Source organism: Protopterus annectens, chromosome 3.part1 (genome assembly GCF_019279795.1).
Source record: "Protopterus annectens isolate FY-2018-M chromosome 3.part1, PAN1.0, whole genome shotgun sequence".
NCBI classification, from domain to species: Eukaryota; Metazoa; Chordata; order Ceratodontiformes; family Protopteridae; genus Protopterus; species Protopterus annectens.
Genome location: NC_056732.1, coordinates 1,802,655,818 through 1,802,673,603, shown reverse-complemented (window position 1 = coordinate 1,802,673,603; position 17,786 = coordinate 1,802,655,818).

Genomic DNA, 17,786 nt, shown 5'->3' with positions numbered 1-17,786 from the left:
TATAAAATAAAAACCCTTATTGTGTTTGTTGAACATAAATTGAAACTGACAAGTTAAAGCTATTTCCTCTTGATACTGGAGATTTTACCTCTAAAATTAAGGTTATGACAATTGATTCCAACAGTGTTTTGATCACTTAAATGACACAGCCACTGTGCGCATCTATAGAATTCAATTCTTTACCAGAAATTACACCTTTTTCATAAGTGAAACATTCAGTGAAGTTCAGAGTGAGAGAGGTGACACCTGTACACCCACTATTGTGTTTGGAGTACCTCATGGGCATGCCCTCAAGTCATCTTTGACAATAAATATCAGAGTGTTATGGTTATAATCTTTACTTGGATTCCAAAATCATCCAAATATTGTCACTACTAATTAGAATATTTTAAAAGGGACTAAAACTATATGTGGATTGCAAGCCCACATTCTATTTTGTTAAAATGAGGTAAGAATCCTATTTGTGAAAAAGCACTATCACATAGCAATTAGTTCACCACTAGTAAGAAGATGGGAAGGAATTTGTCTATGTTGGGTTTCAGGCTTCTGATTAAGACTCTTGCCTTCCCCATAGTGCCTTTTTTAGGCAATGCCATGAGGTTAAAACTACCAACATTAAAATTTCATCAAAGCGCAAATTAAAGATCATGCTGCTAAATGCTAGGAGTCTAAACATGAATCCGCACTCATTACAAACATTCTTAACCCTGAAAGATGTTGACATTTGTGCAGTCACAGAAACTTGGTTCAAAGCTATAAAAAGCACCCCAGCCATACCAGGTTACTCATCCTATCATACAATCAGACCCTAAACTGTGGGCAGCAAAGCAAAAGGAGGTGGAGTTTCAATATATATTAAAGACATGCACACCTCCAGGCTGATCAAACAGTATGGCACACATGAGACACTCCAGGTGCATTTAGCCATTGACAAGACCCCTATTCAAATCATAGCTAGCTACAGGCCCCCAACTTTGACTCAAGATGCCCACTCCACCTATCCGGACCACTTCAAATCTATCAAGATTCAACCCTTTACTCTGATCCTGGATGACTTTAACTACCCAACCATAGACTGGAAGAACTACTAATGCCAACAAAAAAATGCCCAGAGAGTCCTTAATTTCAGCAGTGCAAATGTCTTGGAACAGCTGGTCGACACCCTTACAACAGGTGATAATATTGATAATATCTTGGACTTGGTATTAACCAACATGACTAACCAGTGCAACATCCCTACATAGTCATCCTCCCTGGTAAGATCCGACCATAAAGCGGTAATTTTCAAAGTCACCATCCCCACCCCACCCCCAGCTAGGGTCAAACATAAAAACTTCTCCAAAGCTGATTACAACCTCTTGAGGGAAGATATAAACAGCTTCACAGGCCCCTTCATAAGAACTAGCACAAATGTCCAAACCTACACCAAAGTATTATACAAGCATTTTTATAGCTGCATGGAATCAGGAATACCTGACAGGACAAAATCCTCCTCCTCAAGGAAAAGTAAGCCTGTCTGGTGGATATCTGCAATAAATAAAGTATATAATAAAAGGAAAAACTTGCTTTCCAAGACCCAGAAGGAGCAGGTCCAAATTGGAAGCAGTCTCTCCTTAGCCTAAACAAGCAAATAAGATCACTTGTGAAATCCTCCAAACAAACTTTGAGTCCAAACTGGCTACATCTACTGAAGACAGTCATAAGGCATTCTTCACATATGTCTGCAATCTCAAAGGAAGCATTCAGATCTGCTCAAAACTAGTGGTCAAATGCACCGCATACAGAAACACTGTAGATATAGCCAACCTGCTGGCAGACAGGTTCAGCAAAAACTTCACCCCTCTGCCCCTATCAGTAAATCAGGACATCCCCAACACCTTCCCCCTCCCCTTATCTCTAAAGCAAGTCATCAATAGCTCTCAAAGGCAAAAAATACAGCCTCCATGGGACCCAATAACATCCCAGGCTGCATCCTACATGAACTCAGGTAGGAACTTGCAGCACCATTAGGCACCCTATTCAACCAAAGCCTGAGTACCTTTTTCATCCAAGCTAAGTGGAGGATGGCCACTGTCATCCCTTTGCACAAAGGTGGAGCATCCATTGATCCAGGAAATTATAGACCCATCAACCTAACTAGCCTGGTCTGCAAGGCCATGGAACGGATTATCATGGACCTCATTAACGGCATTGGCAACCTCCAAACACTCAATTCCAAACAGTTTGGTTTGTCAAGGGGAGTCATGCCTGTTCAGTTTGGTTGACTTCTTTGAGGCAGTCATCAAAGCCATGGAGAGGTGATGACAGTGCACACCATCTACCTTGACCTGGCCAAAGTCTTCAATACTATTTCCCACTCTGATATAAAAGATAAACTCTCTCAACTATGCATCAATCCATATGTTACCAGATGGGTAGCAAACTGTGTCACTGATAGAACCAACCTAGTCAAAAATGGGGGAAGCCACCTCAAGCAGTAGACCCATAATGAGTGGTGTACCCCAGGGATCTGTCTTGTGGCATTTGTTGTTTGGGATATACTTTTCTGAGGTGCAGGCCAAAACCAGTGGGCTATAGCTGACCAAGTTTGCAGATGACTGCAAGCTGGGCACTGTCATTAATTCCCATAGTGATATGGACATCCTCCAAGAGGGTCTCACCCAAGCAAATGACTGGTGCCAAAAACATGGCCTCAAACTGAATGCCAAAAAATACATCATCATCCCCTTTGGGGAGAGTGACATCCCCACAAATGATCACATAAATAACAAGGTCCTAAACACGCAATCAGTGATGAGGGACTTGGGCATCCAGGTTGATAGCAAACTGAGTTTTGACCACCATATTGCCTCCATTGTACGGAAGGCTTTCTACATGACCCACCTCATTAGGAAGGGTATCTCATCTAGGGACAAGGAGGTCATAATATCCCTGTATTCTTCCCTTATAACACCCATTATTAAGTACAGTGCCTCTTTCGGCATGTACCTCACAAAGCACATGCAGCAGCTGGAGAGACCACAGAGGTTCCTCACCAGGAGAATCCAGGGCCTCAAACATTTACTCTACACAGATAGGCTAAAAGCCTTGTCTCTCTACTCAGTCTCATACAGACTTCTCAGAGGTGACCTCTGTCTAGCATACAAAGCAATGTCATATCTCTCCTCGATGGGACTGCTGCATATCCACAAGTCAAGCTCCACTCAAGTAACCCAGATACGTGACCTCAGCCTGGTATGTGACATCAATAGGACTTGGTGGGACAGATTTGTGTCCCAGAGACCCCCCCCTTTTGTGGCATATACTCCCTCTCCATGTCAAGCAAAGTACCTCATTAACCCTTTTTAAGTACAACTTTGATAACTGGATGGGAAACAGAAAATACACCCTTCGAATTCCACCTGTGTCCCTACTGGTCAGGGGAATCAGGTGCTGACTTGTCAGAACATGGGCTAATTTCTTGGCTAAGCTTGTAAGGGCCTCATGGCCAATAGCCTAGTAACTTCCTATGATCCTATGATTTGTCTGGAAGGGCAAGAACTAAGTGGGATAAGCTGATTCTTCCAATAGAACAAGGTAGTTTAGGATTACCTGATTTGAAGGAATATTTTAGAGCTATACAGTTAAGGCTCATATACATGACACAAGCAGAAAGCTAGAAGTCAAAGTGGAAAGGGATGATTATGAAGCATAGGAAAATCTAAGAAAAAAGGAGAGAGAGGCATTTTGGATGCAGCTCCTTAAGGAGAATAACAACCACCATACAAAATTATTATATTCATAAAGTAGCAGAAAGTATTCTAAGAACTAAGCCAATATGAGAATGGAAAAAGGAGATTTTGCCAATAGGGATGACTGCAAGTAGGGGAACAACAACTAGGCAAGAAGGGGCTGGAAGGTACTGGAGAAAACTTGCAAAGAACCAAGGTATTGGGGGCAAATAACTATAGAGGGAAAGGTAATGAGGTGGCATGAGGCCAAGAAGATGTTAGGACTGCAGTTTAGATACTGCCTTCCCTTCCAGGGACTGATTGGAGTATAGGCAGTGAGAAAGGAATGTTAAGTGAAAGACCTGCTCTGGTAGTATTTTTTATCAATTTAGAACAGAAGCTGCTGTTAAAAAAGGTATCATTAGTAGAATGTATAAAATGTTACATGATAACTATAAGAATCAATCAGAGGAGGTTGAGGTTAGAAAACATTGAGAAGAAAGACTGGAAAAGCAATTTACTAGAAAAAAAACTAGAAGTTATATGTATGTATGACTCCCAAATATGGAACAAAATCCAGAAGGTTTAGCATCTTTGCTTAGATGTCTTTGCATAGGTACTTCTATACCTCAAGCAGACTCATATAATTTTTCCGCAGGTAAATTGCAGGTATTGGAAGTGTGACGGGGACGTAAAAGGTAAATGGGAACTCATGTTTTTGGAGTGTAATGAGATGGCAGATTTAAAAAAATCCCTAGAGTATTCTGTCTGAAATACTGAGAGAGCAAATGGTTATAAATAAGGTGATTTCTTTGAGCTGGGAATAATGTTCAAGAGGAGGAGGTGTGAGGTTTAAAGGAAGGCATAAATTCAACAATTTATTGTAATATCAGACTGATGATAATTACAACAAATAGAAAAGATATGTGTTGTTTTATGTTTGTGAATAGAAAAATGTTAGTATGGATTGTTTTATTTTATGTTAATGTATGTTTTTCTATGTCTCAAGCGATAATTTAATAAAGGTATTTAAAAAATGCTTCCACAGGTGTAAGTCTTACACTTGACTCTTGAAAGAGAATCAGAATTATACATAATACAGTGACAGACCAAGGGAGGTTAGCTACTTTAATATAAGATAAAATGTCTGTAAGTAGGGAAGCTCAGTGCTAAGGTATCTGCCTCACACCCCCAGGGACTGATGTTGAGCCTTCTCTGTAGTTCACTGTCCAGTAGAGTGTCCTTATTCTTCCCTTGTCTACTGCATTTTATTGAGATACTCTGGCTTTGTCCGATGTTCCACAGAATGCTGGTTGATTAGCTACACTACATTGTCTATATTAGTGTACTGTATATACCCTTTCTCTTGTGGTCTAAGTGGTCGCTGAAACTGTTCTAGGTATCAGCCCACTTACCTGGTTAACAAATGTTAAGTAAAAACAATAAAGCATACAAAAGTAGTATAAATTACTTGTTAGGTGATTCAAACAACTATAAAATGTCAACAAAAGTTTTTTTTTTATTTCAAAAGCCTAGGGAGCTATTTAAAATATTTTGAAAGAGCTCTGTAATATTAGTTTTATCATGTCTAATGGTTATTATTTTTTCTGGATATCAGATTCCAAGCGGTTTTTGGGATGGGCCTCTCAGCTGTATATGACAATGTAGTTTATAAAATAGAACCTATTTGTGTGTTTGTTGAACATAAATTGAAACAGACAAGTTAAAGCTATACTCTTGATGCAGAAGATTTTACCTCTAAGATTAAGATTAAGATTGGAGCATTTCTCCCCGGGCCTCCGCTGAAAACAGGCTCTGTGGAACCTAGTCAGACTTTCCCGGTCAACAAATGTTAAATAAATAAATAAATAAAAAATAAATAAAAAAATTAATATGCCAGTTGATTCCAGTAGTATTTTGGTCACATTAGATGCACAATCACTATAAACATCTATAGAATGAAGAACCTTGCTAGGAGTAACAGTATTTTTTTTAATAAATGAAGCATTAAATGAAGTTCAGAGTGAGAGAGGTGATACTTCTGGACTCATTACTTTATTGGAAGTACCTCACAGGCATGCCTTCATGTAATCATTGACAATAAATATGAGTTTGCTATGGGTATAACCTTTGCTGCAGATTCCAGAGTCATCTAAATATATCACCAGTAATTAGAATATTTTAAAAAGGAATAAAACTATATGTGGATTGTAAGTCCACAGCCTGTTTTTGTTACAAAGAAGTAAGATACCTCTATTTGAATAAGCTCCACTCAGTAACAATGAGAACTCTACTAATAAGAAGGTGTTTACTTACAGTTCTGTTTCTGAAAGCATTGTACTTTTATGAGTAATAGTCCCAGTTGTGTGGCCCTATTGGAATAAAGATCATAGGAACAGAAGGCTGTTTCAAATGTTTGATTATAGGTTAATAGGATCATAGGATGTTACTAGGCTAATGGCCTTGGGGCCCTTACATGCTTAGCCAAGAGTTTATCCTCAAAAACAGAAACCTCAGTCAGCACTTGTTGCCGCTGTCAGTGAGGGATACAGATGGAACTCCTGGGACAAATTTTTGGTTTCCCATCCACTCATCAAGGTTGCACTTGAAGAGGGTCAGCAAAGTACTCTGTTTGACATGTATGGGAAGTCTATTCCAGAGACGGGGCAGCCTGTGGGAGGCAAACCTGTCTCTCCAGCAGGTTTTGTTGATGTTGCATATTAGATTTAGGCATTTCGAGAGGGTAATGCGTGCGGGGTTAGACTTACAGATATGGAGCATCTCTAGTAGGGCAGGGTCCAATATTGCCTTGTAGTCGAGATACTGATCACCTCTGAGCAATCTGTACAATACCAAATAGCGTGATAGTGATCTGAGCCTCTCCACAAAGGCAGGTGTTGGAGGCCATGGATTCTCTTTGTGAGGTATTTTTGTGGCCCTTCCAGTTGGTGCAGGTGTTTGGAGAGGTACATACCAAATGGGGCATTATACTCAATCTTTGACGTAATGAGGGGGGGGAACAGAGAGGTAATAACCTCCTTTTATCTGGATGCAATCCCTTTACTTATGAGATGAACCAAGTAAAAGGTTTTTTTGACCACTGCCACTACATGATGGTCGAATGTGCAATTGTCAACCTGAGTACCCAGGACTCTCACCACAGGTTGTATGCTTAGGGGTTTGCCGTTGATGTGGTAATGAATAGGGGCTGTGTTTTTGCCGAATGGCATGATAATACTTTTTTTTTTGCATTTGCCTTAAGGCCATGACTTTGGCACCAGTCATTTGTTGCTGTGAGACCCTCTTGCAGTATGTTAACATCATTTGGGGAGTCAGTGAGAGTGCCCAACTTACAGTCATCCACAGACTTGGTCAGCCACAGGCTCTTTGTCTTTCCCTGGAACTCTGAGAAGTAGATGCCAAACAGTAGGGGTCACAGGACAGATCCCTGGGGAACACCATTAGTGACAGGTCTGCTATCAAAGGTGGAGGTGCCTTTTATGACTTTGTGGGTCCTATTGGTGAGCCAGTTGGCCACCCACCTGATGAGATAGGAATTTATGCCAAGTTGTATTAGCTTTTCGATGATGTCAGAGTGAGGCAGTGTATCAAGGGCCTTGACCAAGTTAAGGAAAGCTGTATGTTCTGACTTTCCCTCATCCAGGGCCTTAGTGACAGTCTCAAAGAAGTCAACCAGGTTCAGTAGGCAAGATCTGCCCTTGAATAGCTTTTTCTTCTCAAAAAGCTCAGCACTTGTCTTATAAGCATTCTCTTTGCAGGTCAAGCACTCCTATATTATACAAATCTCTCACTAGCAAAACCCCCAGGAATGCCCACTTCCCTGCTAAGCCCACTACTTTTCTGTCTCATACCAACTCATAAATCTTTCTAGCATGTCGAAGGGTCAGTTGCTGGTGTCCTCTCCTGCCCAGTTGGTGAATCTGGGAATTCTGAGACAATGTTACAATTGCCTCATGTACACGGACAACCCTCTTCTCCTCCCACGTAACACTAACACTTGCGAGAGATGCAGCTATTTAACCAAACTGGAGGCTGAGCTCTCTCAACTCAGGACTGGCAAGACCAGGCAGGAGGAGAAGACAACTACACACACCACAATACCAGTCTCACATAACTCAACCACACCACTGAATCAAACACATAAACACACTAAGACATACTTGGAGGCTCTGAGTAAAAATTTACCCAAACAGCAGAGGCCTCCAAAGCAGACACCCAAGCAACTGCAAACTCAATACACCACACAAACAACACATAAACAACAAAATCAGTGTGCAAAGCAGCCACTGCCCTTAAGGCCAAATACAACACCAAACATACTTGTCATAGGTGACTCCATAGTCAGACAAACTGACGTCCCACTCACCAGGCTGAACAAGGAGAATGTCACGGTAAGCTGCCTATCGGGCGCTAGAATCTGCCACATAACACAAGCACTCAGGTCACTCCACGGCAAGTACAAGTATGACACAGTCATTGTCCATGCTGGTGTGAACGACCTGAGACGTACCTCCCTGGACTACATGAAAAGAGACATAGAGGAGCTCTCTGATTATGTAGCCCAGGCAGGTATGACCCTGACCCTGAGCAGTATCCTTCCTTTACCACGAATGATGCCACAATATAGTGACAAGATGATCAGCTTTAACAATTGGCTTAATTTCTGGTGTCATTCAAAGGGGATCCAGTGCCTGTCTGCCTGGGATGACATGCTCGACAAGCCACGCTGCCAAGGGATGGCTTGCACCTGCCACCCTGGGATTCCGGATATTGGCTAAGGCTCTTGCCACCCCCATAGTGCCTTTTTTAGGCAAGGCTCATATTCTAAACCTACCACCCTAGAAAACAAAAACGTGAAGAAACTAAGGGTAATGCTGCTCAATGCCAGAAGCCTAAATCTCAAAATGCACGCACTCGAGGCCCTTCTCAGTATGGAGAACATCGATGTCTGTGCTGTGACTGAAACCTGGTTCAAGGCTCCTGAAAGCACCCCGGCACTATCAGGTTTCATCTCATATCATGTGTTCCGGCCCCAAAACCCGGACCACACCACAAAAGGAGGGGGTGTATCCATATTCATCAAGGATACCCACACCTCCAGGTTGGTGGCTACACACGAAGCATCGGAAACCATCCAGGTGCAATTAACCATAGGCAAAACTGCTCTACAATTTGTAGCATGCTACAAGCCACCCTCTCAAACTCAGGAAACCCACACAGCCTTCCTGAAGACACTGGAGGGTATAAATGTATCACCAAACACCATCATATTGGGTAACTTCAACTACCCGAATATAGACTGGGAACATTACTCAAGCCCAAACTTTCTAGCCCAAAGGTTCCTGGAGTTCATAAATTCAAATGCCATGGAACAACTAGTCACCGTCCCACAAGAGGAGAAAATATACTAGATCTCATCATCACGAACATGGGGACAAAATGCTCCACACCGGAAGTATATCCCTCATTGGTGAGATCAGATCATAAACTAATCTCAATAGAAATCCACATCCCGCCCCCACCCCAAACAAAAAAGTCCACAGTGAAGAACTTCTCTAAAGCAAACTTCACACTACTCAAGACAGGTGTGGTATCCTTCAAGGCCCCCGAGCCAATGGAAACCACAACCCAAGCTGGGTAAGCCCTTACAAATGCCTTCTATGAACACCTTCAGGACTGCATGGATCAGGCAATCCCAAATAAAACCAAGACTCTTTCCACCAAGGGCAAACGTCCAGTCTGGTGGACCCCAGCCATAAACAAACTTTACAATAAGAGGAGAACGCTATTACATGATAGAGCAAAATCCCAAAAGGGAAGGCATCTTTGATCAGCACTAGCAAGAAACTACGATCCCTCATAAAATCATCCAAGGCCAACTTTGAGAGAAAAATTGCCATAGATTCAAAAGACAATCATAAGGCCTTCTTCAGCTATGTCAGAAACCTGGGTGGAAACTCCCAGATATGCTCAGAATTAGTCCAAAATGATACAAAAATCACTGAACCCACAGACATTGCCAACATACTGGCAGACAGGTTCAGCGCAAACTTCACCCCCCTCTCCCCCCCAAAAGGAGAGATAACTATCCCAACTGAGAGTAGCCTCCCAGACATCTCAAATGCGCAGGTGAAAGCTGCTCTCTCGAAAGCTAAAAACACAGCATCAATGGGACCGGATGGGTTCCCCGGCTGTGTGCTACATGAACTCAATGAAGAACTAAACCCGCACATAAGGCAGCTGTTTAATCTTAGCCTCACCACAGGATATGTGCCCAAGGAGTGGCGTACGGCAACTGTGGTCCCACTCCACAAAAGCGGTGCCTCTACGGACCCTGGTAATTACCGCCCCATAAGCTTAACAAGCCTGGTCTGCAAAGCTATGGAGAGGATCATAATGGAACTCATAAACAAGGACATAGGGGACTTGCAGACCTTGGACCCAACCCAGTTTGGCTTTGTCAAGGGCAGATCTTGCCTTTTGAACTTGGTTGACTTCTTCGAAACAGTCACCAAGGCCATTGATGAGGGAAAGGCAGTCCATACAGCCTACCTTGACCTTGCAAAAGCTTTCGACACAATACCCCACTCGGGTATTATAGAGAAACTTACCAGCTTAAATATAAACCCATATGTCACAAGATGGGTTGCAAACTGGCTAAAGGACAGAACCCACAGGGTTAGAGTTGCTGGAGCCATGTCAGACTCCAAGCCGGTTACAAGTGGAGTCCCACAGGGCTCAGTCCTTGGTCCCCTATTGTTTGGCATCTACTTCTCAGAAGTACAGGCAAACATAGGAGGACTATGGCTGACAAAGTTTGTGGATGACTGCAAACTGGGTGCCATAGTGGATAGTACATCGGACACAGACATCCTTCAGAGGGGTCTCACGGAAACTGATAGCTGGTGCCAGAGCCATGGCCTGAAGTTAAATGCAAAAAAGTGTATAGTCATACCCTTCGGGAAAAACAAGGTAACCCCAAGCTACCATATAGGTGGCAACCCACTAAGCACAGAAGAGGTTATCAGGGACCTGGGGACCCAGGTTGACAGTGGCCTCTCGCTTGACACTCACGTTGCTAAAGTGGTTCGAAGACCTTCTACATTGCCCACCTGATCATGAAGGGATTCACATCCAGATCAAGTGAGGTCATTGTTCCCCTGTACTCTTCACTTATCAGACCAATGATCGAGTACAATGCCCCATTCGGGATGTATCTCACCCGACACCTGCAGCAATTGGAGAGACCCCAAAAGTTCCTCACCAAAAGGATAAAGGGACTCCAAAGCCTGTCATATGCTGCCAGACTGAAGAAACTCCAACTCTATTCAGTTGCATACCGTCTGCTCAGAGGTGACCTGTGCCTGACATACAAGGCCATGACCAACCCGGAATTAATGGACATGCTCCACCTCAAAAAATCCAAATCCAACAAAACCACTAGAGCAAGAGACTTAAACCTTAGCACGGATATAAATAGGACGTGCTGGAGGGATAGATTTATCACCCAGAGACTCCCCATGCTGTGGAATAAAATCCCGTCCATGTGAGGCAGAGCACCTCGCTGGCTCTGTTCAAGAGAAATCTTGACCGGTGGATGGGAGATCGTAGGTTTACCCTGGGAATCATCTCTGTGTCACTACTGGACAGAGGCACAACAAACTAATGGGCACAGTATTTCTAACATAAGGGGTGGCGTAATCCACATAACTTTGGGCTAGGCTTATAAATGCCCTAGGGCAGTTAGCCTAGTATAAACCTATGAACCTATGAACCTATGAATCCGAATTAGGTGTGGTCAAGTGCTTGTAGATTTCCTATGTCCTTGTTTATGAGATCCATAATAATGTGCTCCATGGCTTTACAGATCAGACTTGTCAAGTTAATGGGGTGATAGTTTCCAGGGTCAGTAGTGGCATCAACCTTATGCAAGGGGATAACAATGGCAGTTCTCCACTCTGCTGGAATGAAGCCTGTACTTAGGCTATGGTTGAATAGGGTGCTTAATGGCAAAACTAGTTCTTGCTGGTGATGGCACAGAACACAGCCTGGGATACTGTCAGGTCCCATGAAAGCTGTGTTCTTTGCTTTGGATAGGGGCTTTAACACTTGATCTATGGAGATGTGAGGTGCAAGACAAGTATCGGGGATGTCGAATGGGTCTTTGAGGGGTGACAACTGGTATTGTATGTGTGACACTTTTTTAACCTGCAAGTATTTTTATATTGGGAAGACATAAAACGTTAATCTAAAGGGTAATAGCATCAACAACCTATAAGAAGAATGACTCATTTGATGCAGTATATGCATAGTGTGTAGCGCCTCTCAGAATTTTTTTTTTTGGGTCGAGTTCTCCTTGCTAGTATGTATGTGTTGGGGGAGAGGAAATGTTGATTTAAAAATAGAGAAAAGAGAAATGTTGCCAGAGCTCTCTGTAGATGCCAACATGTATCCAAGCGTTAATGTTACATTAAACATGAAATTCAGTGTTGTCTGTTTTCATCCAATTCAGCACATAGGTTGTCAGATCTGTGCGGCTCTGACCTCGACACTGACTCTTAAGCTTCTTCAGTTCCATTTCTCTGACTTCTTCCTTACCCACAGTTCCCTGTACTCCACCCTAATACATCAGATGTTGTTTATCACTGAAGACTTAGAATGTGTTTTTGAGGGCTTTTATTGCAAAGTGTATCCTTTTTGGATTCAAGCTGTTACTACTGGTACCAACAGTTTTTTAAACTATTTTTCTTGTTAAGCTGCTTGCTGTTTATGTGTCTTCCCTTCTGATTGTCTTTTTTATATTAGCATAGAGTTAGGTAGTTGTAGTATTAGTTCTGTTATTAGTGCTTAAAGTGAATTTATAAAAGTAGTTAGTGTTATTGAACAGTATTAGGTAATTTTAGATATGTGTAGTATGGTAGTACTTTGTTTGTTTTTTTTTTGCTTTTTCTGCATCTGGGTGTTGAGACTTCAGAATGTTTGATTCCCAGGGTTTTGAAGTGGGGTCAATGCTGGCACAATTTGACTCCTGAAGACCCTCATTTGCTTTGTATTTTTTGTTTGGACCTTGCTCAGGTAGCTTCAGGTTGCCAGTTTTATGCTTCCTTTAGTGCTAAAGCTCTTTAAACCTGAGGCGAAAAGCTTATTGTGTAAGGTGTACTTCCTCCACAGACAAGGGCTTCAACTTCAGCAGATTCTTTTTCCACCATTGTTTCTCCAACCAAGAAAGTGAACAAATCTAAGTCTAAGGAGAAGCATAAGGACAAGAATGCAGACAAAAAAAGAAAAATAAACAAAAGGATAAGCCTGAGAGAAGTGAGAAATCTACGTCGGACTTATCCAGGAAAATTTCTCCTGATCCAAAATTGGCTTGGAGTTCAGAACCGGCAACTACTTGGCTCCAGTCCACTTTTCCTTGGCCCCAGTTTTCACCACAACTGGTTAACTCAAGAGTCCATTCTCTAATTCTTAAAGAAAGTAGATACTCTAGACCACCTTAAGTGGCCTCTTCCTCCCACTTATCCTGAAATTGTAATGAGCAGAATGCCAAAAGGATGAGGAAGAAGTTCCTCAAGACACAGATTGTCCAGGATTCCCTTCTGATTGTCTTTTTTATATTAGCACAGAGTTAGGTAGTTGTAGTATTAGTTCTGTTATTAGTGCTTAAAGTGAATTTATAAAAGTAGTTAGTGTTATTGAACAGTATTAGGTAATTTTAGATATGTGTAGTATGGTAGAACTTTGTTTTTTTTTGCTTTTTCTGCATCTGGGTGTTGAGACTTCAGAATGTTTGATTCCCAGGGTTTTGAAGTGGGGTCAATGCTGGCACAATTTGACTCCTGAAGACCCTCATTTGCTTTGTATTTTTTGTTTGGACCTTGCTCAGGTAGCTTCAGGTTGCCAGTTTTATGCTTCCTTTAGTGCTAAAGCTCTTTAAACCTGAGGCGAAAAGCTTATTGTGTAAGGTGTACTTCCTCCACAGACAAGGGCTTCAACTTCAGCAGATTCTTTTTCCACCATTGTTTCTCCAACCAAGAAAGTGAACAAATCTAAGTCTAAGGAGAAGCATAAGGACAAGAATGCAGACAAAAAGAAAAATAAACAAAAGGATAAGCCTGAGAGAAGTGAGAAATCTACGTCGGACTTATCCAGGAAAATTTCTCCTGATCCAAAATTGGCTTGGAGTTCAGAACCGGCAACTACTTGGCTCCAGTCCACTTTTCCTTGGCCCCAGTTTTCACCACAACTGGTTAACTCAAGAGTCCATTCTCTAATTCTTAAAGAAAGTAGATACTCTAGACCACCTTAAGTGGCCTCTTCCTCCCACTTATCCTGAAATTGTAATGAGCAGAATGCCAAAAGGATGAGGAAGAAGTTCCTCAAGACACAGATCCAGCTTTGGGTTCTCTCTATACCATCCACTGGGTATGTACTGAGTATTGGTCCAACCTACCCTCCTCCTATTTCTCCAGTACTGTTCCACAGTACACTGGAACAGGTCATGCTGTTCCCATCCAACATTGAGGCACCTTACCTTAAGTGGCCTCTTCCTCCCACTTATCCTGAAATTGTAATGAGCAGAATGCCAAAAGGATGAGGAAGAAGTTCCTCAAGACACAGATCCAGCTTTGGGTTCTCTCTATACCATCCACTGGGTATGTACTGAGTATTGGTCCAACCTACCCTCCTCCTGTTTCTCCAGTACTGTTCCACAGTACACTGGAACAGGTCATGCTGTTCCCATCCAACATTGAGGCACCTTTGTAGGAGTCAATAGTCTTGGTTTCTTTGACACCGACTGCATCCCTGCCTTTCTCAACACTGAAATTTTTGTATTAGGGAAAGATTTGGAGTCAAAGTATTGGTGCCAGAATTGAAGGGGTGGGAGCAGCACCAAAGTTATGTGAGCCATCCCTTCCTCTTGGAGCCTCGGCCCTTGACAACTCAGATCTGAAGTCAGCTATGAGGGGGAGGCTCATCTTCCCTGATATACCTGCATTGTTCATGAACAGAGGTATGTCTTTGGAGATAATTGCAGCCTCTGCCTTTGAGGCTTTTAACAGGGTCTTAGCTATGCCTTAGGAGAAGGCTCCTCTAGTCAGTTCAGCTCCACCCAAACCCCAGCAGGATTACACATCATCCTCTTCCCATCATCCTGCCAGACATAGACAGTCAGATCCACAAGCGTCTGTGATTCCATGATGTGTTAGTTCCCAGTCTGTTTCCTCACTGTCTGATCCCCCACCAGAAATAGTCCACAAGAAACAGATATGTAAGCAGAAGTACATATACTCATCTCCATAGTCCTTCACAGAAGATACTGATTTTGATGAAGGTGAAGGGTGTCTCAATTCCCCCTCTAAAGACATCACCTTTGTTGAAATCCTTGAATTGATAAAGCAGAGATGCCTCACCCAATGAGTCAGTGTTCTTGGAAACCTTTGGTTCTAGCCCAAAATTGCCATAGATAGTGTCACCCATAGATCTCCTCATCAAGCTTATGGCTCAGTGGGCATGGAAGGACCCTGATGTGATGAAGCCCATACCCAAGAAGGCATACAGAATTTTAACAGTTTCAAAAGACAGAAAACATTGGAGCAAAGGTCCCCCAGTAGATGATGTGATGGTAGCAGTGGCCACAAGAAGGGGATTATCTGAACAAAGTTTCTCTGTTTATTTCCCCAAACAGAGAGTCTATGGCAATGGACAGGTTTGTGAAATGGACTTATGCCTCAATGACTTTTGCTCTCAGATCACTGAATTATTTAGCTCATGTTAGTAGGTCCCAGAAGGAGTTGACTAAGGAGCTCTCCAGATCCCTTTTGGGTATCTTCCCGGTGGATGTTCAGAAGATGATGGGCTCCCAATTACTCACCCTACAGTCGTACTCCAACATAGCCATGTGACTGTTCTTGAACACAGCTGATGGCATGGCTAAAGCAGCAGGCATCAGCATCACCAAATGGGGTCACTCAATATCTTGGAGAGTAGGGTAATCTTCCAAGTGTTACAGGCATTTCAGGATCTCCTCCCCAAGGGTGTGATTTCCATACAGATGGACAATATGACAGTAGTATGGTACATCAAAAGACAAGGAGGAGCCCATTCCTATCCATTGTGTTGAGAGGCCATGAGAGTTTGGTAATGGATGATGTCTTCATACTGCTTTCTGGTAGTAGTGCACATCCCGGGTTAATCCATTGCTTTAGTGGATATATTGAGCAGGATTATCTTGAGGCCTCATGAGTAGTCACTGAACCCAATAGTGACAACTTTAATTTTTCATTGCTGGAGCTTACCTTGCTGTGACCTCTTTGCCTCATATCTCAACCACAAATGTGCCAATTACTTTGCCCTGATCCCTCCACAAGTTTAATCACAGAGGGATGTTGTGGTCCACAATTGGCCCCCGGGTCTCCTGTATGCTTTTCCCACCCTACCTCTAATGAACAAGTTCATCCAGAAAAATCAGACAGTTCAAGGCAAGGGTTGTCCTCATTGCCCCCTTCTGGCCCCAACAGACACAGTTCCCCTTCCTGTGGCCTCTTCTTGTACATCTGCAATGGATGCTGGTCAATATCCAGATCTTTTAACTCCCTTGTCTGGATTGCCTCCCCCAGACCAGAAGTTCATGAAACTAACTGCATGGTTTCTCTAGTTTTGACCATAGCCAGAAATGCCAGGCTTCCCAATGTAGCTGCCAAAATTATATTGGCTTCTCAGAAGCCAGCCACAAAAAAGGTATACCAAATGGCAAATGGAAGAGGTTCTCTGTCTAGGCTGATTCCAAAGGATTGGACTGTTTGCCCATTCTGTCCATCTTAGAACTTTTATCTAAACATTTGACAAGAGGCTCCATCCACCATCCAAGTTCAAATGGCATTTATTTCAAACTTCGACATTGGCCGTAATGATACTTCTATAGCTTTCTTAAGGATTTCAAAAACCTTTTAGAGAGGAACCTTTCTTTTATGGCATCCCATCAGAGACCCAATTCTTCCATGGGATATTATCTTTGTGCTTCAGTCTTTAACTCAACCCCCTTTTGAACATGTGGTGACAGTAGATCTGAAGTTCTCAACCCAGAAAATAATTTTTCTGGTGACAGTTATGTCAGCTAGGTGAATTTCAGAATTACAGGCAATTTCATGCATAACTCCCTATCTGGTGTTCCACAAGGACAGTTTCTCTTACAGCTAATGCATCATTTATTCCTAAGCTGACATTCTAAGCAAACTTAAATCAGTCAATAAACTTACCAGTATTTTTTCTCAGGTACTCAAACAAAGGTGAATTTAGTGTTGTCTCTTCTTACACCCAGTTGCCATCTTCCTTCATAGAGCAGAGCTTGGGGTCCCTACATCTGACTCTGATATTGCAGGAGCTCTGAACAAAGCCCTACACCTACAAGTTTACTGAGACTTTTGTTATTGTTTCATAGCCTGTAGTCACTACATCTCATAGGATCATAGGGTCATAGGAAGTTACTAGACTATCGACCTAGAGGTTATTTCATGCCTAACCATTTCATCCCACTGTAATACCATAGATATTGTAGTGAATACCCAGGATTGTATTTAGTAATGACTGCCCATGTCCAGGAGGTTGTGGGCACTATCCCCAGTTAGAATCTATGGTGCCCCATCCACTCGTCCATGTTCCTTTTAAACAGTGTCATAGAGGTGCTCTGCTTCACATGGATTGGCAGCCTGTTCCAAAGATGTGGCAGTCACTGGGGAACAAATCTGTCCCTGGAATGGGTAGCTCTGGTTCCTTTTGATTTACAGATGTGCAGCAAATTCATTAGGTTTGTATTGGAGATTGCTGTGTAAGCCAGGCATAAGTCATCCCTAAGACGACTGTACTATACAGAGTATAGTGACAGGGACTTTAGTCGGTCTGTGTAAGGCACATGCTGGAATCCCTTTATCTTCTTTTTTAAAAACCTCTGAGGTCTCTCCAATTGCTGCAGGTACTTTATATGGTACATGCCAAAAATGGGAGTTATACTCTATTATGTGTCTGATTAGTGATGGGTATAGCGGAGTTATAACC